General features: G+C 39.3%; 1 protein-coding gene across 14 annotated transcripts in view; it reads right to left on the bottom strand.

The window, feature by feature from the left end:
* The window catches only part of LOC111249858 (uncharacterized), a 136777-nt gene that overhangs the window by 50610 nt on the left and 61410 nt on the right, over positions 1-24757 (bottom strand). For 6 of the 14 annotated variants that reach the window (XM_022804283.2, XM_086987534.1, XM_022804276.2 and 3 more), the window contains one exon: positions 9063-9151. The exons of 6 other annotated variants lie outside the window; for them this stretch is intronic. The gene's annotated coding sequence lies outside the window, so the exon portion shown is untranslated. Of the gene's footprint in view, positions 1-9062; positions 9152-11027; positions 12762-23110; positions 23453-24757 lie in introns of those variants that run through there. 2 more of the 14 variants (XM_086987536.1, XM_086987537.1) reach the window with 2 other exon arrangements.

The raw sequence follows: 24757 nt of genomic DNA, 5'->3' as shown, positions 1-24757 counted from the left end.
TACACAGAAGAGTCTGAGAAATGAATCCTATGGGCAATTTAGAAGAGAGCTCTACATCTTTCCTCACATCCGCTATTCTTTCGGCCCACAAAGGTCGAAGTGAACTATTTTCTCGCACGTCGCTTCCTATCAAGTAATCTCAGCACGCAAAAGCCCACAACAACAAGCGCAAACTCTCTAAATTAGGAATTCAAATTAATCTGTGCAGATCATTGAGCTGTCTACTGTTGCCACAGTTTTAGGTTAAATTCCTGGCTTTAGCAATTGAAGCCTCTGAACGGAACGGGACTTTTTCCCAATAGCTACGTAAGTGGTTTTAGATAAGTAAAGGTCTTCGTGAAAATTTCTTAACTGAATTCTTTATTAGTGTTATTTTTAATGCGAAAGAATATTCGTTCTACTTTATCGATGTACTGCAAGATGGCTTACTGCTAAGGTCTAAAAGGCCCACCGGACCAGGCATAGCGGAATACAATAGTACTAGCCTGTTCCTCTGGCTGTCTTCTAAAATAACGAAAAAGCAACTCATTTTATTTCAGTAGATTTCGTTTTACACAACCGTAACGGATAATACTTGCGTCAATTAAGTCTACGTTCAGTGATTCAATTTTCTATACCTACAACTATAAAACATGAACTTTAAATGATAGGTCCGGTCATGTTACGTTGAACAGATGATTGTTATTATGCGCATCAGACAATTTCATCGATTTTATTTCTCGCACTTGATTGACTTGCTCCCCTGCGGCAATTGTTTTTTGTCTACGAGTAAGATACTTTCGGATCTTGCCAGGTCAACTAATAACCACGTGTGATACAAGTTTATAATAACTAGATGTTAATATGATGTGGTCTCTGTACGGCTCTAGAGTATTATTATGCACTAAACTTGTTTCCGTTTGAAAAAGTGAAACAACAGTTGTAAAGCCTTGTTTTAATAAAAGATTTAAAGAAGGAAAATGATGAATATATATATACAATGTATATGAGTTGCCCCCTACTTGCACTATTTTCTCAGTCGTTAAGGGTGGGCTTAGCAATGTCACGGTGGCGATCAAAGCCACGAACGTGCGCATCTAATATATTAATTTAAAACAAAAAAGTAACTTGAAAAGGAAACTCATCTTTTAGGATACGCAGTACTTTTACCCAGAATTTATCGATTCAGACAAATCAGTCGCTTCCATCGATTTTATTTAATTGACTTGCATCCTTTTTTGGCGTTCGTGCACCTACGGAATCTTAGCGATTCTTTTTATTGCTACTGGCTGAAAATGGCGGGTGTATCGTTCGTTTAATCCAAGGGTCTCCCAAACTCGTGTCTAGATAGAAATGATAATATTAACGAATGCATATTCATTCAATTTTAGCAGGCACTGATAAAAACAAGGAAAAAAGTTTAATCAATCACGCGAACTCCAAGATGGTGCCGCCATAGGGATCGACGCCGTTACTCGTTCTCAGTAGAGGGTACCACTCACTATGCGATCGTTTGTCAGAGAACGAATATTACTGGTAGTCATTAACTAAGAGCTAATCACACAAAAAGCATAAACACTATACACTATACGTTGATTGCTCGAGAACGAAGAAAAGAACGCGGCTAGAATTTGCATCGAATAGTGACCGTTTTAGCTGGCGAACTTTTACCACAGTCATTCGCGTCTATTCAGTGACCCATAAATCACAATTAATTTGACCTATGAAATCGAGTCCACAATAGCGTTTATAGAAACCTACATTTGGATTCAAAAATAGCTAAGGTAATTAGCAGTTCATTCAGTTGAATCTGTGTCAGATTGTTCTATCACCACTTAATACAGTGGCTATTAGAAACCATAAAGAATGCGGAACATTAGTGGCCAATGGTTATCTGCTAGGCAGAGCTGGCGTACGGGACAAAAACCGAAGAAAGATTTGGGTTACCCAAAGATCAGCAGCATCGCCAGAGTCGGCACGACGAGCCACCGTCGTCTCTGTCATGGTATCACCATCACTGAAGCTCGAGCTGACGCTTGATTTAATGCAAGTATAGCAATGTCCGGTAAACTAACAACGAAATGGAAAGGCGGGCACCGGCAGGGCCATCGAGTCGGAGTCTTCTGTAAACTGCCCTTCATAAACCAACATAATCGCTAGCAACATCGTCGTCATCTAAAAAAAACGATACTATTTTCGCTGCTTGTGTTGCTATTATTGCTAACTGAAGCACACAGATCGCGCTATTAAACACATACATCTCAATGTACAGAAGCGACATAAAGATAGGTCCGTAGAAGATGTTGTGCACGTACAAATCAGCATTGCGTTGATGGAAGGCTAAACGGTAAAGTGGAAAAAGGGCCAAAGACTCCAAAAAAAAGAAAAGGCAACTGCTTTTTAGACAGCTAGCAGCAGCGATACTCGATTACAATATAGAAAGAAATGCATCTCAAACTATCTTCTCGTCATCTTGGTATGCCGCACGACAGCACCGGTGCCTCGTTGAGACTGGCATCCTTAGAGTCTATCCTTTCACCACTGACGTCATTGTTTCGTCAGGAAAATTGGTAAACATAAGATATTTGTACCAAGGATTGTTGTGGACAATCGTTCTCTCAATCAGATACTATCCTTTTTGTTGATAAAGGACAAATCTATGCAACCGAAAGACGAGCTATTGCTTCGATGTTGACTATCGTTACCTACTTCGTTGAAAGTGGAGCAGCGTAACCTAATAAGAACAATATTTGCGAAATAGAATAACGAAATAATGGCGCTTAACCTTATTTCTCCTTGTTTACTGTTAGTTTTTCGTACTACAAAGCCCAACACAGCTCACTGCTATATATATATATATATAGGCCAAAAGTTTTCTGACAGCTGGGGAGTCATAGTTTCGCATTTACTCAAGTAGCAGAATTATTATGCGATAAGTTTTTAATAGAGATTTTTACCTACCCTCAAATCAACATACACACAACAGCCATTATTTGCTAGCTAAATATACCTGCACACTCAACATAGGAACGTTCTGTACATAAAAATAATGAAGGGAATCGAGGAAACATAATACAACTTACCAATTTTCTCTTAGTACATTACGCAATTCGATTGCTCCTGCATTAGAAAAACGACTGGACAAACTACTTTCAAACGGATTTAACCAGGCTGGACGGTGCCGCGTTCAACGTATCATCATACTGTCAGACATCACATGTACGCGACGATTCCCTACTGTTCAGCTATGTTACATTGTCTCGCCTAAATGCTAATGACTGTGACTGTGATGATTGTAAAAATCATAACTGCATAAAATAAAAGCAACAACAACTGGCACTATCTCAGTGTCAATGATAATATTAAAGAAGAGGACTAGCATGTACTACAATAAGTAACTGCTTCAAAGTTTTTTTCTAGAAGCGAAAAATGATGAAAACTAGTTTTATTGACAATTTTATTCGGTATCATATGTTGCCTGTTGAAAGACCATAGGGATTTATATGGCAGCATTCAACCAAAGTCCAAAAGGAAAATTACAAAAATATCTCTAAAGTAAATTGTATAGGATAATCATTCCGTCCATCGCCTATTTGCGTTTTGATAGTAATGGCTGTATATTGTTTAGATCTTCAGCACCTGCGGAACGGTCCAGCATAGTTCAAGTGACTGCCTCTATGAAGTCAGTGCATAAGTGACATCTAAAATAAATACTGCAATGACCTTAGCATAACTTTTCGCAGTATCGTTGTGTGCAGCTTGTTGATGGCAAAACAACTTTAGAAAACTTTTTATGTGGGTATAGTTAATGTCGCCCCAGCCCTATCCAGACCGCGTGAAGCGACCATCGATATATGATCGAGTATGACCTGGATGGTTATTATTACGGAAATCAGGTGCAGTGAAAACTTTCGTAATCGACCACGTTAGCGTTTCTTTGACCGCAAATTTTAGCCTACAGTCGTACATGGGTAGAAGCTACAGGCTCTGTTTTTGCTTGAATCACCATTATTTGTCTCACAGCTTCTGTTGATTTAGCACTAATGATATCTACCCCTGGCTGCCTTGCAAACTTGCAAACCAAATTAAGTAATCTTTTGTTTTAGGAAATGTTTTGAGTCTTTTTTGCTTTTAGATAATGGCTTGATGCAGCATTGAAAACAACAGCGTGCATGTGACTGCAGAGCGACAGACACCAGTCGGGTATACCCACTCAATGGCCCCGTAACGTCATCGCACACTTCGATCCTCGGATTCTGCTCTCTGAACTTTGATCATTAAACTGCAAATGCGGCGAAGCACTATACAATTTGACGGGAAGAGCGCAAGATCAGGTGACGTCGTATGATATGGATATTTATTCCAGACACTCTGCTAACTATATTCAAATTCAAGTAATGCTATTACCATGTTGTCGTCAGTTAAACAAAATGTGGTTCATGTCACTGCACTCTTTTCAACATACAACTACTTTTCTCTATTAGCGGAGGCCACCCCAAATACAGCCACGCTATACACAAGAGAATATCATGCTAAGCCTCGTACAAAGTGAGAAACCCTTATTTTCTTCTAGTGTCTATTAATAGTAGCTGGCTAAAGGGCACTACAGTTCTTGCCTCATAGACACTGCCTTGTTGATACCGTCGAGTTAATCAAAACCTGCCCATGACGTGTCAAAGTTGTGTAGTTGGCCTACGTAGCAAGTGACCGAAGGGCGATCTTATGCGCATCCGACAATTTGTGGTATGACAATTCCTGTTAGCGACTTACTATTCCGAATCACGATTTGTGACGAAACTAGTCATATTGTAGCCTCACCGATAAGCGATGGATAGACACGCATAAATCTCCGGCCAGATTCGCTGCACATACTAATCGTAAGATTTCTCAGCTTTATGTAGTATTAGAAGACGACGATTTCAGGGTCACGATTTACAATGAGACGATGCCGTTAATCACAATATGCTTGCGTCATTTAAGATAAGTCAAATTGTTGTTCATGGTGTGATCGGTGTTAAAATATCTAATACCCGCACCATATTAGAGACATTCAGTCTCTATATTAGCGCACGCGCGCCCTGCGTGATGGCTAAGAGATGCACCGTCATGTACGTAGCACTCGCCTGGCTTCAGCATATACCACGTCTCGTAAATCGATCTCGTAACGATGTAGACTTGCTCAAAATTTTCAGGTTAAGTCACCTTTCTTGAAGCTAACACAAACATAATATCGTTAAACAAAAAATCATTAAACATGTGCGTGCATATTCACTGCACGCATAAACATGTCAAAAATATGGCGTTTGTAAATATGTGTTGATTAATTACTTCTTTGTCATGAGACTAATGATAAAAGTGCATGGAACGTTCGGAAATAGGACCGGTTATTTTTATATGATCTGCCTTTATCCGTGTTCTAAGATTCAACCTAGACAACCAAAAAATCTATTTTTCATTAGCCTTACCGAGTCTATTATAGATACTTGAATAGATACGTGCATTTCTTTAGACGACACAACGTTAGTTATAGAAAATCTGAAACTCAGATTCACCTCCCCTTCCCCTCCCTGATTGATTAGTACATGCAAGAGAAGGATGGCGGAGATTGATCTCGACTTTTTTTTTATTACACGAGCCGATGATTGACGACGTCTGAAGAGAAGCAGACAGAACGTACGTACCGACACATTTTGCACGTTTCGCAGTACATAGGTATCATCACATCCTCTATCCGGCAGTGAGTTTTTACTTGGCTGGTACTATGTGTATCTACAGACGATGCAGTATAACGTGATGCAAATACGACGCGGCGTTATGCGCGTCAGTACCTTTCCTGGATAGCTTCTCCGATCGGACACGCCGAACTTGAGGTTTCAAAAGTTTGATGTGCAGAGGCTTTACTTATTTATAAATTTTGGTGCTTCACAACACACATTTTTAAATTTCAGAGATGGAATTTTGAACTAAAACGTGCACACAACATAATGGTACTTTATAAACATAAACGGAACACGATAGGTTGGGTCAAAAGAGGTGTGCATGCGATGAGAGAATATCAGTGTACTGTTTTTGTTTGTGACGGTTGACTCATATCGCTAGTAATCATAGTAAGAAAGGCTAGTGTCGATCCACACGGAAAAGCCCATAGCAAAGTCGATAAGAGGCTTAACTGTAGCACATTGTCATTATATATATATATATATATATATAATAGCATTATATAACTGTACATAGTCTCTCTCTAGCTAGCAATGACGGAAGAAATCAATTCATTTGCCAGAGGCAGACAGGCGCTAATTAGAAGTAAAGTTAATTTTGTAAATTAGCAAAAAAATTCTAACTTTAATATTGTTTAATTTCCTCTATCTTTATCTAAAGTGTTCAATTTTTAAATCGTTAGGACCGTTGTCGTAAAAATATCATCGGCGATCTTTATGATTATTATACTTTAACCTCAATTACCTAAGTCCAACGTACCATTTCAAGTTGATCAGTGGTTGTTCTCACACACGTACTCGATTAACTCGTAGTTATTCGTAGTAATTAATTGATATATCGATTGAGTAGATATTGTCAGATGCAAATTTGGTATCATCGCTAACATAATGAAAAAGTAATGAATGTATAGATATATATTCTAATATAATGTTTTTATGTTAGGTTGTCAGTGTTACGCAAGCACTATAGATCCTTATATCTTCTATGCCTTTATCGATCGGAAACGAAAACAATAAGAATGTTCTTAAAGTCGTTGACCTTTCTTTGGGAGTATTTTCCCTAGAGTACTACGATTTTCTCTCAGTGAAGGACAAATTGGCTCGCAAACGCCGATCAGAAGCACATTAAATATTATAATGGCGTAAGTTGAAAATTAGATGCTAGAAAAAATACATTTAACTTGATCGCGAACGCTATCATCCTTCAAAAGCAATACTTTTGACATACATATAAGTATTACAAAGGGTGAATGAACGCAAATCGGTCCTACTGACTGAAAGTAACCGCCTCTGTGTATCCCGTAATCTCATATCAGCATCTGGTTTAGCATTACTCCTTATATAGGAAAAAAAATTCTGGTTTCCGTTCTTCCGGTCGATGACTGGGCTACGTCGAATGGTATTCCCTGGATACCTTTCTGATGGTATTGACCTTTGATCGTTTTATGACGACCTATAATCTTGTAAACAGTGAGTTGCTCTGCCCATTCGATTTTCTGTGACGGCATCTCGACAGACAAAGCAGCCTCGATCTGTTCAGCTTCGTCGTCTCCCGCACTGGCTTGCCGCAGCGTATTGCTGTCTTTGCTGTCGCCTGCTGCTTCTACTGCTAGTCCTTGACGCTTTGTCCTGCTAAGGCAGTAAGCGTTTTTTACTACAACTGTTGGCCAATGCAAGCCCTTGTTCGTCTTGCGACGAACGGCCGTCTATCGATGGTTATGTTACCTCTGGGGCTCTGTTATGTCTGGATGGATCAGTTAGCAGCTGTCGTAGCTAGTAAAGTAAGCACTGCTTGCTTATTTAGTGCGGTTGGTGGCCAATACATCGTAATCGTCCCTATTCAGATCAATGGAGGCCCGTCTACCTCTAATCTGCTTAATTAAAACACAACCCTATTCCGCAATTCACTGCTTATCGCCTATCCTTTGGACAAATCCTTCTTTTCAAGATTGCTCTGCATCGCTTCCGGCTACAAATCGTGCTCCCAGAAAATATGGGTGCCATGCCTATTTGTGTAGGCCAATATGTTATCATTATTAAGTTATTATTATTCTTCACATGTCTATGTAGCCGCAATAATTGAACTCTGTTAAGACACCGGTATGGGTGAATACGGCTGAATGCTAACGCCAATTAACAAATAGGCAAATATATTATTAGTTGCATTGGTCAAGTTGATCCGATATTGAAGCCGCTATGTTTTTACGCTTTCTATTTTGTTTGCGTTTGGTTTACCTGAAATTCATTTTTGCGTTCGACTAGAAATTTGGTTATGATATAATCTTTAATAGTTTGTTGTAATCTTGCATGAAGTAATGGGAAGTACTTGACGAGCCGAAGCTCGAACATGTGTTCAACAGGTTTATTAGATTCGAAATGAACAGCTAGAGTACACTTTTGTGGATCATCTTGTAAACGTCTTAGGTAGCCGTATGATGTATGCACATTGTATTCGTAACTAGGAAGACTTTTCTGGCCTTAGCTACTGTATTTAACTGAACTTAGATGTAGCGCCATTGATGATGTTGCTGGACAAGTGGCAACAGCTTCTACGGTGCACCATCGAGGTGATCAGATTAAAAGGACTGCTACTTTGCAATCGTTCTACGCAAAAATCATATTGCGATACTCATATGATCTTAACTAATTGGAACCTAATCATTTTCATCTAAATTCTTAATAGATAAACGTATACCGAAACAAGTTATAAGAAATTCTTCTAACGCTCCCATACCATTGGCAACTACTTCTGAGCATCAGAATTTTGTACAAAATTTGCAAATTTTCATAAAGCCTACATTCTTCCTATTTTCTCAGCTTCTAAGGACAAGTACTTACAAGGAACAACAAGAGACATTTACTTATTCTGTTTAAACTTTGACGCGCATTCTGTTCACTCATTATACAAGTCTAAAATTATTTTTTAAGCAATTTTGCCGTTACAACATTCGTTAGGCAAATCTTTTTCTAAACTGCACTATTTAAAGTGCTTTCAAAACCATTATTTTCTAAACGGAACACTGTCGAAGAATTTGTCAAAGGTGTACACGGATAGCTGAAACGCCGCTTAATGAGTAAATAATGATCGTAGTTACAAATAGTACAGCCAATGAACTAAGTACTAACTTAACTTTATTCTGTCACTTCATTTTACTGTTGGAAATACCGAAAACTTCGCCTAAAGTTCATTCCATTCAACACTGAAATGGACACCCATCAAATGCAGTATTAGCTCTTTAGCTCCTCATAGAAAGTTCATTATTTGTAAATCTACTGGACTGATAGTTTCGTCTGGCAGGTACGTCAAAGGCTTTGTCAATTGGCAGTTCAGCCTTGGTGCCTAGCTTTAACGCCGGTTGTACTTACCGTCAACGCTGCAGACCTAGCCTCTCGTTGAGGTCCTCTTAAAGGAACTTCTACTTATTTCAATGGCTCTGTGTTAGACGAACGCTCTTCTGAAATATCAACCAGATCGCGCCTTTTCAGTTTATGCTGAAATTAGTCTTAAAGGGTAGGTTCCTAACAAAAAAAAAAACAAATAAACTTGCAATATTTAAAGGGGAAAATAGCTCGATTTCGTTCTCGACGGAAATTAATTTCCGTATTGATTTACCCCTGATATTAACATAAACGTTCTAAAATATTATCGAAAAGGCGTGCATGTCTACTCTAAAAACAATTAATGTAATACGCTGAACGGTGCTCTTAATTATCTTAATAAAAATCTTCAATGTTCTCGAACAATAGCCATGTAGATAGATTATCGCATTCTAAACTGTCTAGAGAAGCCTTTCATCAGGTAACGTGATCATCTGAAACCGTGGAAGTATAATTAGTAAATACTTGAATCAATTAGCGTACGGTGCCATCGTGCTAAATGATTAAATACCACCATCGAATAAATGTTCTACACCGATCTCGTATACACTATCAGCTATTGTCATTTTCATGTGAGTTAGGACAAATGCAGCTTGACTTGTTCGTGCAGGCTCAAGGATGATATGTAGTTGGCACTGACAAACTTCACGGTTTTTCAAGCGCCAGCCCAGATATTACCAGTGTTTTTCTCGAGAAAGGGTAGCTCCGAGAAAGGGGTGCTCCGTTTTATTTTTCAAGCATTATACTAAATTTCACCGGCTTCGATGCTATTCCTACTAGGAAGTATCAAGCACGTTAACCTGGCTACGTTTCGATGAAAGGAGTCGACTTCAAATCTCAGTGTTGTTGCCTATGTTAACGGACGTCATAATCCTGCCACAAAATAGTCAGCGCCTACGATTCGCAAGCCCGTTATCAAAAAGCCTTAAAGGAAGACATTATTTGTAAACACAGTATAGAATATTAAGTGTGGAATTTGTGAAAAAAAAAATTAGAAAAAGCGCTGCATTGATGGCTCGTGGTACACACACCTTGGCTTTTTGCTCTTACTATTATAAGATGGTGATGCCAAATTTCATTTCACCCCGCTATTAGATGTCACAATTGGTCGTTTTCCTTCCATTGAGCAGTTTAAAAAAAATCTATATCCATCTTTACCTGGTAACGATATCAAGTTTTCCAGACAGTGGTAGTAGGCTTGTCATCTGGTTAGTCTTAGCTGTAGTTGTAATACTAGTACTAAAAATCGGTGATTGTCATGGAGGCGTTTGTGGTTGGCGTACGCGTGTTGCAACGTCAAGAGACGTCGTCGGCGCTGTTGTTTTGTTCGCCAGTTTTGTGGTTTCATTCGATGTCACCACGCATTGTCGCGACCTACACTAGTCAGCCGTCAAAAGTCCAGCTATGCTATGCCGCAGCGGTTAAGAGGATAGCTACCTATAAGATCGAAGCCGTACGCAGTGTTTGTTGTTGTGATAGAAGCGATAACGATCGAGGGCAGCAATGCAGAAAGTGAGAGCATTCAAGAAGCTAGTGTCCGCATGTTTATAGAAACTCGGCGTCACTTGTTGGACGCTTTGTTATCCTGTTGCTTTGCCTTCCGATTTACGGTAGAGTTCCGTTATATGATCGGCGTAGCTATCTCTACAGAATAGTTATTTTCACTTGTTGCCTAGGGATCGTCTTGTAGCCGCTATTTTAGGGGAAAGAGGGCAGAACAGGAATGGGGATTCGAATAGCCAATCCAATGTTGATTACGATTTTGCAATGTAGCATTTTGCCCGTATAATAAATAATAATATTTACAAAGCTGTACGACTAGTAATGCCAGCAATGACTGGCGACGTAATGTAATGAAAATGACATGAACGGCAATAAAAAAAACTGCTTCATAAGACGTCTTCAGCTATTCTCTGACCAGCCATTTGGAAAATAAAGCAGAAAACCACTCACAGTTACAATTTATCCATCATCGTAGAAGAACAGAGACATACACAGTTGTTTGCACCACATACTCTATGTACATATCTATATAATAGATACGCTGCTACTCAAATCAACAGGGTCAATAGTTGTCGCTGCTGCTGTAGCGCCATCGTCGCGCTTGGGCGCCTGGCCCACTTTATATATAAACTAACTCTGCATTGGCAAGTATCTTGTCATTGGCGTTAAGGGAAGATACCCCTAGGTCTTTGCGCATTCGTGGGAGATACCCGTCCCTCAGCACGTGCGTGAATGACACCACGCTAGGCCTCGAGACAGGGAGAGAAGCCGAGATTTACTCTTTGTCTCTCGTGCGAACGACCACTCAAGTGGCATTAAATGAAAGCCAATATTAAACTGCAGCGCGCCTAGCAGGTAGCGTCGGTACGTAAACCAGTTGATTCGTTAGTAACGCACTGATACCTGAAGAGCGACACCTGCAAAGCGGACATTCATCCTGTAGTCAAGCTTGTATTGTCGCCTGATTCAAAGCTCATCAGCCTTTACCACATCGGCGATTTCGCCAAGAGAACTTCGTGTAAAAAGGTTGCGAGTTCTGCTTAAACCGAAAAGGCCTGCGTTAGTCTGTAGTGCACAAGGAATGTCGTACTGCATAAAGTTAGCATCTTGCCAAGTAAGAAAGAGAAGTGTTGTTTATTTGACCGCTGTTTTCTTCTCGCCGTTGGTATGGTGCTTGCCTTTCTACAATTCAGACTGATAATAACAGCTTCTGCCAAAAGCATGTACAATTTTTATTAGCTCGGCAGCTAGGTTGATACAAATTAGCACGGTTCTGAAGAAGATGCCTGTGCATCGAAGAAAGGCATAATAAACAGGAACAATTCTCAGAGAATCGAAAGCTTGCGGAAGCCCTTCCGGGCATTCGTAATCCGCCCATCGCAAGTAGAGGCATCGTGCATATTGGCACGTGAACGTATTGCTGGGGTTTATATCGGTTGCAACATTGTAAAAAAGCGGTGCGCAAAGGTTGACCAGTTCTGCGCGGCAGAGGTCGCATGTCGCACCGACTTACTGAAGAGTAGGGTAATCTATCTAGCAGTAGAAAACAACGAGATCATCAAGCAACCATGGCTGTTTCGTAGTAAACAAAATGCAGACCGACCAAGATGAATATACATTCGGAGAATCGGCACACTGTACAAATCTATTGCCAACTAATTCTACCCCGAACTAAAAATGTAATATTGAATTTCCATCTGAAAGTTTTAATTTTAAACACTCATTTTATCAGAATTAAAGCCCAGCTCCACTGAGATCGCTCTGTGTTTTTATAAGGATCGATGAGTATAAGAGGTAAAAATCTCATTTTAACAGAACCTTTTGTGGGCTTTTAGTGGCATTAAAATTCTTTTTATTTCTTCAAATTCATTTTATTTCTTCTTTTTCAAAAAAAAATTCTATTTATATCTGAGTAGTTGTAATGTAATAGCCAATTATGCATCTAAGGAATAATGCTGAACGAAGTAAAAGAGACACCTTCTGATTATCGAACGTTTTATCAATTCAAGTTTTTGCTTATTCTTGATCACCGCGTATTTGTATTTGCAAGGAATAAGATATCACTGGTTTCGAGCGAAATAACGATTTGAGCGCGATCCAAATACATCGATCGTACTGTTGGTAATCAATCAAATACACTCAAACTCAATCGAATAGTTTCAACTCTCAAAGCGAATTACGCAGCACTGAAACGAGATATTTTCAAATGTTTTTGGGTTTATGATTTTACTTTACGTCCATGTCTTCCACGTCCATAAAAAAATTGCCGAAAATCTGCAGACGGTTGACAGACAATGTGACCAAGTTGTTAATATCAATACTTCGTGATACCGCCCCTTGCAGCGATAGTTCTCGCCATCCTTTGGAATATGCTCCTTCATTTATGAGTGGTTCGTGTTGCTACGCATTAATGATTGTCTTGGAAAGATCTGGAAAATTTGTTATTTCCGGTCCATGCTGAACTCGTAATTTTACGATTCCCGACATAGTTGCTATAGGATAGAGTTCTGTCGCAGCGGCCTAGCAGACCACGGCGGCGTCTGAACGCCATTGGCAACGAGCATGTTAAAAATATTTCGAGCTTGTGACAAGGTGCCGCATCGTATGTAGGGACGTGGCTCCGTGAGGAAACTATTTCCATACCTGAGACAGCGTTTCGCTCTCAACAAGCTTAGCATATTCTTGCCGACCTAGTATTCTGTAAACTGTATCACCCTAATGCCTTTGCTAACAATTATAGATCATATCATAACGTTAAGTGCTTGATTTTTGGCGCGACGTTGTTTTTTTGGGAAAAACGTTCACTAACATGTCTAAAAGCTCGACGAAAAATTTTTCTGAGAATTTAAAGTAAAGGTTTGTAGAAAAAACGGATTTTCCGTCAATTGTCAACGGTATAACTTGGTTCGTCCGATAGAAACGGGCTCGTTTCATGCGGTCATTAAACCGAGGTCTCTTCGCACCTCTACCACCCTTGAACTCAACCTCTTTGAATGGACAACAAGGTAATTTTCGACACAGCTAATCTACAGCTAGACGAACCTATATTTCTAAAGTTTGTATATAATTACACGGTTGTGCGGCTTTATAGCAAATCTTTTCCGATTTTTGTTACCGATTTTACGCGATGGCAGCGGGAAGTTTCCCTCAGCTTCCTAGCAACTGCGGTCTGGAAAACATTAAACATTTCAGCCATTTCGCGTTGTGTACACTTGTTTTGACGAAACGGTATGCTATTCAATACTTTCCGCTCGTCAGTAACATCTGTTCCTCTTCCCATTTTGACAACGTTTTTACATACAAAAACATGTAAAGTTGCCAGAAAACGCTCAAGCCAGTCAAACTCACTAAAATACCGCCACTTAGTTACCACATAGCGACGACAACAGCTGTAATGGTCAGGTAGTGAGATAGAACGCGCCAGCTGTATACAGAATGAGGTATTAGCACGAAACGTGCACGCTGAACCAGCTGAAATCCGATTACATCAATCCTTCACGTTTTCTATCGGCGAAATACTATATGCCACTTTTACGTATCCCATCGCTTGCCAGTAGTTTAAGAATATTTATTGTTTTTTTTTTTATCGACATGTAGGGTACCAGTGTAAAGTATAATAATGCCGCTCTCATACGTCAAGTTCGAAAACGCTTCGTATGTTGAAATGATCAAACTGAGTTTATTTTGGTCTATTTGATAAGCAAATGGATAACCTGTTATGTTGAGAAAGTACAATTGTATGCCAGCGGCATCAATCAGAAATCTATCTTGTGCAACTATGAACGTTTAAAAATAACCTATGTAATTTAACGTTCTAAACGACTCGGAACTTTGAAAAAGCCAAACAGCTTTTAAATTATTAGATCTAGCGGATACTAAAAATAGAAATAACTTTCTCCGCAAGTATTCATTACCATTGGTGGTAACTATGTGGCCATAGGGTCAATTTCTCTCCCAAGGTCTACTTGACGTCCGCAGCAAGCCAACATATTTGTATTTTTACTAGATGTTAGTTGATAGCACGTTTATTCTAATAACGACCAGACAACCAAGTGACCCGACTGGCCGGAGCCGACGCACTGACCCTGTTCTCGAGATAATTCGGTGCGGCCTCGTCGTATCGGTAAAGCTTGTCATATTGGATTTGTAGGTTTGTGCTTGTCTACACAAGCGTTATCTGCGCATACGAATAGCCTGGGATGAACAGGGAGTTTATAATGTGCCATAAGCTTGTCTTGAGCACATATGCATTGTATATAATGTGTATTTGAAAATCGTTCGTTTGTCGATATCTAGAGCCATTTCTGTTTGGAAGCTGAAGGCCTACATGCAAATAGGCCGCTTGGAAGCGAATCGACACAATCTGATGGCTTCGATAGCTTGTGCTGTTGCTGCTTTTTGAATAAGTCAAGATCCGTTCAATTGTCGAAAACTGCAGAGCAACTTGTAAACCCAAAGGTCATTCAGAGAGGAGCTTAATTGATTTGTGCCAATTGTGCCTTCCTTATCCCACTTTGTATCTGTGAGATCGAGTTTGCAAAATAAATAAGCTATCTCGGATGTCGCTGAACAAGTAAAACCAATTTAACTGCCGTCAGTAAGGAAGACATAGTTTCTTGCAAGCTGTAAAATATGCCTGCGTCAATTTGGGCGATACGGTTAGAAATTCCATCTAGAAATCTAGCTTTCCAATCTATAAGTACCCGCTCATACCTGACGTATGCATGCGTTTGATGGCAGAAATTACCGTGCAACATTTGACAATAAAAACGGGTGGAAGCCAATTTAGATGGCGGAACATTTCATACCATAGTGATATAACTCCAAGGCTGAGGTCAGTTGCAGATGAATGGTAATGCTGATGAAACAGCATTCAAAAGAACAGAGACACATGTACTCACTTTGACAGTAGTTTTCAGTTACACCTTTTGTGAATACAGTAAGAGCATTAAATGAATCATTGATAAGCGTCACTTTCTTCAGAATTGAGGTTAACCGACACCAGTGATTCATACAAAATAAATATTCAATGTTAGAGTGTCCTTACAAATACAAATACAAGAATTTCGTAACTTTAAATAACATTATACACCAAGAAACGATGCTTCCACTTAAAGTAGTCCATCACTGCTGTACGGATCAACAGCAAGGATAGGAATTCTAAAAAAAACTGCGAAGCTTATCAACACGGCCTTTGTTGATCTGGAAACATGTGGCAGAAATTGGCCTAAGGATAATAAACGTTGGCAATGGCCCGATATTATGATCAGAAACGCTGCACACACATTCCATGGTAGCAAACCGGTTCCTCCAGATCAGATATTTATGAAGGATACGGTAAATGTTTTCAATATAACAGTCAAACATTTCTAGCTGTACAAACTGCGCAATAGTATATAGCACAAACAAAGGTGGGTTTATAACACTTTGGTCGCGTCTGGGCATTTGTTTTATAGTAAGTCTTCAATACTTTATAGTAAGTATAGGAGTCTTTCAAATCAATTGTACTCAAAAGTATCATAAAAGTTATTACGGCGGCTAATAGCTGTTTCCTATGGCTAGAAAGAGACTGACGTCTTCCTGATATAATTGTTAGGCTACTTTTGTTTATCGGACGTAGAAAACACTTCAAAGGATGTTGTCAAAGGTCTAGTAGTGTAACCAGCTACAGTTACGACTGGTTGGCTTGTTCTGATTCTATTTTCATCAGTTCTACTGCCAACCGCAAGCACCAGTAATTAATATCCGTTGGCAATGGATGTTTTTTGTGTGTGCGCTTATTATGATGATTTTTGATACGATGACGCAAGCGAATACAAATCTACAAAAGAAAACATTTTCCACCATGAACCGGGCTTGCCTACGATTTCTATAACCTTAATAAAGGTTCTAACGAATCACGAAATCAGTGAGTATACAGCGCACGCCCTCTAGTAACCTAAGCAGGTTAGCAGGAGGCAATATTCTAATGTCAAGGCCACGATGCGGTAGATTCGTCTACGCCGACATCTAAAGTCATCTAATACAAAAAGGCGAATTCCATGTCTTTGGACAAAAGCCATGCCATCGAACAATTGTTTTCGCCTAAATACAACAAAGCTAGCTTTGTAGGACACGATCGTATTTAGAGACTTCGTACATAGTTATGTCTTAGGCGTTTTTACACTTCACTTGAATGCGTCGACCATGCGGCGAATAACTGATTTCATATAACATTAAATGATAGACTTGGTTTCTGATAGTGTTAATAGAAAAAAAGTGTAAGCTTTCAGTGATATAAATCCCATAGTTCTTGTTTTGTTTCCTCGTAGGTATCTTTCCAGATTAAATCCCGCTTTGATGGTTCAAACCTGTCACTGATAGTCAGTAGAACGGCTCATTTAAACTCATTAAAGCCCTTATAGTTACGAAGATTCGCATAGACGAGTCAGAAATATTCAACTCGGGCATCAAGATCTGGGCATACTCTCTAATTAAAACAACGCTTTCGTCAGAAGCTTCTCGATCTAAAAATGGGAAATCGCTTGCTGCAGACAGGACCTACGGAGCAATCAGGACCGCGCTAACAGGTCCTGATCGAAACGGCCTCACTGGCCATAGAAGAAAATAAATTCCTATTAGAGTCGTGCAGTAAAGGCATATCTTCAGTTAAGTACCTCCGATGACTGTTTCTGCTCAGTAATCTAGCCAAAACGATAACTGGTATTTCCCAAGCTTTCGTCAAAAATGGTATCGTGCCCCATGTCATCAATGTTGTTGGCGAGGGGAGCTAAGCCCACGTTCTGCTTAGTCCGTTTATGGTGAAATAGTAGTTTTAGCTGTAAGAGATTGCACCATATTATAGCATGCTAGAACTTTTATTCCATAAAACAAAGGCCAGTTTCTTATGTTCGACGCTACAGCGATTTGTATCCTAGCGCCACCTAAGTGATGCAACAAAAATGCAGTATACATTGAGTCGATTGTCGAAAGGTTGAACCTGTTCCGCGTAGTGAGAACGAGTTTCAGAACAGAATGTCGCTCTTGAAACCAGTTTTGTGTACGATATGATGGCCAACAGAGTATATTTAGGATCTGTTAACCAATAAAACATCGTAAGCAATGCAGCGATCCGGTGGTCTTTAATGATCCGAAAATTGAAAAACAAGCGGAAGCTTAGGGGTGGTATTTTTCATTAAATTGGCCTGTTTTACAGAACCTATAACTGTTCTAATTACCTACTAATCTGTATTACCTGTACATAAAAAGAGCAATAAATAATAATGGAAGATATCGCTAAAGCTCGAATGCACTGATGTCACATTGAAGCTTCTAAATACACGTTCAGCCTACGCGCCAAGTCTTTGGGGTTATCTCCCGTGCTAAAAGTGTATCTGGAGACTTCATTTACGTGAGGGCCATTTGCAGCCTAATCTTAGTTGCCAAACAAACGAATATGGTATTTGCCTCAGCTCTGATCGTGGTAGCATTAAGTCTACGACTGCAGACCCGATTACGGCGAGTTTCGGCAAGGATCGAACCTTGGCGAAATGAGAAAAAAAGCTTCCATCATTGTACTCTTTTAACGTGTTTAAAGCATAAACGATACTTATATAAAATAAATTGGTATATGCTGCTGGTAGTAACAAACGTGTTGAGAATCGATTCTAGCGACCCACACTGAATGTGGTGCTCGTTAATTGAAATTATGGATATTCGGTATAAGTTCCGAAAGGCCCACGTATGTCGATGCGTTCGAGTACTTGCAGATTTGTAAGTTAATGTTATTCTCTACGAGCTCATTATTTTTTTTTCGCAAATTAGTTGTAGCAAAATCTAGCTCTCTGAAAGTAATTATACTCAGTTTGTGCAAACTTACGGATATTATGGCCACGTGTGTTAAATCATGAATAGACGAAAAGTATGAACAGCTGACAAAAGCTATTGGCGACGTGTTGGGATCTAAGATTAAGTTAACATGACAACGGTTTCTCAGAGCGTCTAATGTTCGAAAAATGACCGTTCTTTATTCACTGTTATAAAACGCGTCAACTTAGATACGCTGAAATAAGCGAAACTATCTGAACATGCATAAATTTAAGATAGTCCCTTAGCGATTGCTACATTGAATGCGACATCGTCTCTTCCAAAGACTTTCCGAATACCCTGGGGAATATATAGTGAAGGCCGTGCAACGGCGTAGAAATCTTGGCCACAATTTTCATATGCATAGAAATAGAAAGTTCCTCATTTCATTCAAAGGGCACAAAGAGACACATATAGATCTTAAAGTACATCTTTTTTTTTGTTTTCGAAGCGCTGTTAGAGTGGAATTGTTTGTCGTTGATGATGTTCGTTGATAAACTATATTATTATTTGTGGATTTTTACTGCTTGATCGGGCAACCAAATAGAGCGAGTATCGATTTCATCATAATTAGCTTGTTATATAAACTGACACGTATTTGGCAGTTTTCATTATGCATCGCTTATAATACATTTCACATGAATACCTACCATGCTAGTAAATTATAATACTGAATCGAAGGCCGCAATCTGATAGCGGAAAATTTCAAATTTTGCGATTGTTTGATAGATTTTCTCGATAAAAAGTTAAGATGAAAGCATATTGCGCACTAAATAAACATGTTTCCATCCTCCAGAGACCCCATCGCCGATAGCTAATGTAAACTACAAGCATCTTCATAGTATAATGTACACAACCAGACATCCTTTGAATGACATACCGCATAGTGAGTGTTAAAAAACATCTAAGCAACAAGAATCACTGAGTCACGTTTCAACAGTGAAATATCACAGAACTGATATATACAAGCGGTTGTGGTAAAAATGGACAATTTCATCCTTCCGAGACCTATAACCTGAGAAGCACTTAAATGGAGCGAGGTGTGCCTTCAAAGTGAAGCATGAACACGGCTGCGTATGAAAATAAAAAGTAACAGTCGAGGTTTTCTGGAAAAAGTGCAGCATCATAACACTTTCTCCCTGAAACTTGCCGCTGACACATTTAAGTCCTTCAGACGACGACTTCCGGCAGAAAACAATAGATCGAAGCAGAATGCACGGGCTAACTGTCCTGGATAAAACCGGTGCAATGCACTATGTGTATCGGGAATAACGCTACAGAGTGTGCAATGCTGTGAGCCGTGGCTTGATCAAACGCGGTTCGCTCCCTTCACATGAAACATTGTTGGCGAGAACGTAAGTACCACATGTGTTGAGGATCTCCGTTTGGAAATACGTTTGCTATCTCACCACCCCTGTGAATGTCGTATATATAGCCATCATGCGCTGTCCTGTTAAGTGTGCAGAGAGGTGTAGATGCTTCCAGATCAACACGTTCGCCAAAACTCCTAAATTTGCTTACATTATTTGATGGAGATAATTCATAGGTTTATTGGTTTATATTACCGAGATTGGTTTGGCCGAAATTATTAGCGTAGATCAAACCGCCTTACTTACGTCCCCTATAATAGAAGCAAAATATTAGCATTAGGTACCGCCGTCGCTAACATTCTAGTCACTCCGTGTATCAGATTCTGCTTTGCAGAATACGTACTACTTGTTCCGTCCGCTAGCGTTCGAGACCTTAAGTGGACCAAAGGTTAGGATTACAAACGATACCTAAGAAGCTTGAAAGAGCCACTAAATACTTTCGGGTTGGATCCTTCCCGATTGTAACGGCTGTCGATAGATGCCGCACAACGAGACAGCGCAGTGGTCGTTATGTGCACGAGGATCATATAGCGCACTCTCGTAGTACATCTATTCTGCCCTGGGAAGGTATGTATATAATAGACGGCTAATCTTCACAATTATACATTTATATCTCTCTAAAAATTAAAAAGGGATTTTATAATATTATAGTAAACGCATCGAGCTAGACACTGCTTTGACATAGCCTATTATGCCTTTATAACGAAATAGGAATAACGCTCTTATTGCGTCTTATGGCGTTGAGGAAGTAGTAATAATAATAATTATTATATAGGTATGATTATATTTTCGTCTTTTAAGTCACATAAATCGAGTAAATATGAATTTTAAGCCAATACTTTACAGCCAAGATCATGAAAATGTGTGTTTCACCTAACATCACAAAAACGTACAACTTTATGCAACAACGTGCAAACAAAGTCATTTTGAGAACTAATTCTGCGTCTGATATTATAACTAAACGTAGTTGCCAATTTTACCCACATGAATCCTAATGGTTTGAATACTCAAAGTGATTCGTGCCGCCCCTTTCCGTGACATGCACTTAAATTTCTCCGCTGCAGAAACTTTCGTTGATAGCACATACCTTTGTTAAATAATTTGCCGATCACTACCAGGTATCGGCATCCAGAACACTAGATTGTTCCATCAACGTAAGAGATAGAGTCCATAAGGTTCAATGATAAAAGAACCTGCCTCAGTTGTTGTTTAATGCCAATGGTTGATGGCGGAAGCTTCATCCAAAATTGACAAATTGGTTTCCATTTTTTTTTTGCTATCGATAAAGCTTTTCAGCACCTGCACTTGCAATTGGAGTGCCACGGTCACTGGGCATAAATATGCATTGTCAAATTTCTCTAAAGCTTGACCAGGAGCACCTTAGCTACTGTCAAACTAGTTTCAACACTAGAATTATAGTCCTATATAGATGGAACTGTCTGTCTACGTAGGGTTTGTGTAAGATACCAAGTTGTTCGCTAAACTTTCATGATAAACCGCTTTTCCAGTGAAAAATAAGAATGCACACATGTCGCCGCCATCTCTTCGGTACGATCATAAAAAACAAAGCAGGGGAAGTTCATAAAATTGCCCTCTGTAAAGGTAACAAATAATTTTTCAACGACCATTAGCATACTACTGTTTGTATTCGATATCTAGAAAATTTTAAGGGCTTCACTTGAAAATTTTACACTCGGAATAAACTTACTTCTTCATTTTCTTAAATAGAGCCATTTTATAATCCAGTTTTTGTTACTTTTACCAAAATATGTCATCGTGTTTGATCAGAAAAAAAAGTGCAAGAGAGGCTATTCTGCCTATGTAATATTAATATGGAACCACGTGGCACTCGGTGGCTCTATATGCACATTGCTTGTGCCCTTAATGATGATACGCCAACTCGTTGAGTACGGACTCGCCATACACGGTATAGCGAGAATATTCTACGGCTTCAAAAATCAGCTGATTCAAAGTCAGACTAGCCGGTAAACTGGGAACCCAAAGATCAAGCGAACAATTCGAATGAAACATTTGAGGTAATAGACAGACTTGAATGTTCTTCTGTAATACTAGATGTTTAAAACGGTACAAAGTATTAACATAAAGCTAGTTGTAAACTCGCAATTGACAGGATCTAGATATTAATTAGACCATATGTATGTAATTAGGCAGAACTACCTCATTCTTAAATATATTGAAGTTCGAAATTGTTCAAAGGTGCGTGATGTTATTTACCTTCGAGATTCTGCTAGAGTACAAATGCTGTACGACATCATAGACAGTAAAAAATAACTGTATCGCACATTCTAAGCTAAATTTTCTCAGAGAAAGATTCTATAAGAAAAAGAGGCTTGTAAGTGTCGGTCTCTAGTATGCGGCCAGTGTCCATCTGTGAATGAATAAGGTTATCATGATTCTTATAGGCTAGTCATCTTAAGTATCGCTTTATTTAATATGATTGGTTATTCCAAAATGATAAAGTGCTTGTCTTTTAGTTAAAAAAAAAAACAGTCAAATTGACGAAACTTCCGACTGTCACACCGTTTTTAGGCAAGGAAAGACAAATTTTATATCAACAGATAGGTGTTTAATATGTGTATAGTGCGAAAAAAAGAATGTTACATTTAAGCTCATCTGTGGCTGTATATAGCTCTATTCTAAATGTACGAACGAATCAGATACTGAAAGATAAGGCATTCAACATGCACGGATAATTAAAGAAATTACCACTGTGTTATTTGTTAAAAGGTAGCAGGAAAAAATAGCCATCAAATAATGCAGGCTCTTGTTGTCGCACTATTTTTTTGACCAAACAAAAGGCACTTTTCAGATGATAACGTGCTCTTACGCCGTCTTGCAGCTAGCTAGTAACTGTAATCAAACAAAGCTGTTAGACCTATAGGCCAAAAATAGATTGGGGGGTCTTAAAATACTTTAGATTTCCATATATCTTATCCCGGAAATCAAGTAAAAACAAACTTCCTTAACAGACACTAACTAAGAGCAAGAAAATTCGAAGTCGCTTATGCGTGTTTGCAGAGAGCCTAATATCATCACCATCTTTGATAAGTTACCGAACACCGTTCCACTACTCTGCTTGTCGCCGCCTTGATTCTCCAATTCTCTAACGGGGTCTTAGCATTGGCGACAAATATACTCGTTGTACTGCTGTAGAGGCAAATCTAAAATCTAAAAAATATAAAAAAGTTTTTGCAGTAGCAGGTTCTGCTTTTAGGTATAACTATACAGGAATAAGTAGCTCTGACGATTAAGTCAACAACGGCAGTAGAGTCTGTTTGAAAAGTGGCGCTAGCTTACCGGCTGCAGACAGACGAAATGTAAAGATCCAACGGTGGTATCGCTCTATGCAAGTGCGGGAAATCTTTGTCTGTGGCCACCGACGCCGCCTCCGGCGGCATAAGCAACGACGCGAAGGGCAACGCCGAACGGCGACCGCATATTCAATTGACGCAGCCAACGCAGTTTCTATAGTAATGATACGACACGACAGCTGGATATCCGAGAGTAGGGAACAGGAGTTAGTGAATGACAACAAAGCGGACAGGAGCAAGGGAAGCTCTCGGCTCTTTAGTCCTTTGATGTTGAAGTTTCCCACGTTTCGTATTGAGATGTTACTGCCACAAGGATTCACATTATCGTCTTCGGACCGTATCGCACCACATACGATAAGGGCAGCATCATATATAAAGATCCTTTCGTTTAGTCTAAGTATCATATGTCTCTCAATGTATAAACAAAGCAGGCGAAATTGGCAAAAGTAAAAACTTAATCGATACAGGTCAGGCTAATCAATCATGAGGAGAAACTAATCGATCGCACTCGCAAAATAACAAAGCATTAAAAACATATACGTTATTGTATTACATATGGTTGCGTTGGATTAGTTCGACTAAAAATTAATAATACCAGTGAATAGCGAGCGACCAATTCGATCGGTAGGACAAAAATACCCCCTCCCCTCCTCTTCCTCCTCCCCCACCGACCTTTCATACTAACATTCATACTTTACTGAATATACACTACAATTCTGTTTGCTCCGTCTTCCTTTTTGTATAATTTATTTTAGTTTCTATTTAACTTCGCCTGTCTGTATTTACTAAAACAGATTTAAAGAAAAGTACTATTTTTATTACTAGAAACTTCCCACATAGGCAATTATCTGTACAAATAGCACAATTGTGGAACAACATCCTTAGTTTATACCATAAATGATAAATAATAACAGTAGACATATACGGTGTGTTCCCGCACCGTGTACCCCTTCGTAATTAAGACAGCACTTCACGTGCCAATTGGAAACAACTCATTCATTCATCCTTACCATAGTTTTATTTGTCATTACGTTCACGGGAGTCCACGTGGCAGGTTCAAATTTACGCAAATTACTATCCGTAACCTTTATTCTCATTCAAATCGTACGGCTTAACAGACTTAATGGCGACGCGTACTAAGGACATGGCTCAATGGATGGAAGTTACTTCGTGTACAGGAAATGTGCGTGCTAGCAACATTTTACATCTGCTTTTTGTCTCTTTAACGAAACAAACTTTATTATTACTATAAGCAGACTGCACCGGTGCTTTTTGTCACCGCGTACACATTTTCTCTTCTGTGTGGCCGTACAATGCTTAGTAAAATTGGGTGTTACATGTAACTATAATCATATAAGCTTCATCGGAAGCCTTTGCATCATAATGCATAGTGTAATAAGAAGTTTGGCCTAAAGCAAAAAAAATAAGAACAAACTTGGTTCCCATACGGGAAATCCTCTAAAGCTGATTTACCGCGTGTATGTCTATTCATAGGGTCGGAAGGGAATCAGACGAAACGCGAACGAAACTCCTAGAAATATCACTTCCCTGGGGGGTGAGCAAAACCTTCATACAGGAACACAACATACTATGTCCGCCTCTTAATTCAAACAATCTCAAAGACCTGGTAGAT

This window comes from Varroa destructor, unplaced genomic scaffold (genome assembly GCF_002443255.2).
Source record: "Varroa destructor unplaced genomic scaffold, Vdes_3.0 BEIS01000004.1, whole genome shotgun sequence".
Classification (NCBI taxonomy): Eukaryota; Metazoa; Arthropoda; class Arachnida; order Mesostigmata; family Varroidae; genus Varroa; species Varroa destructor.
This window is presented reverse-complemented; position numbering and strand designations above follow the sequence as displayed.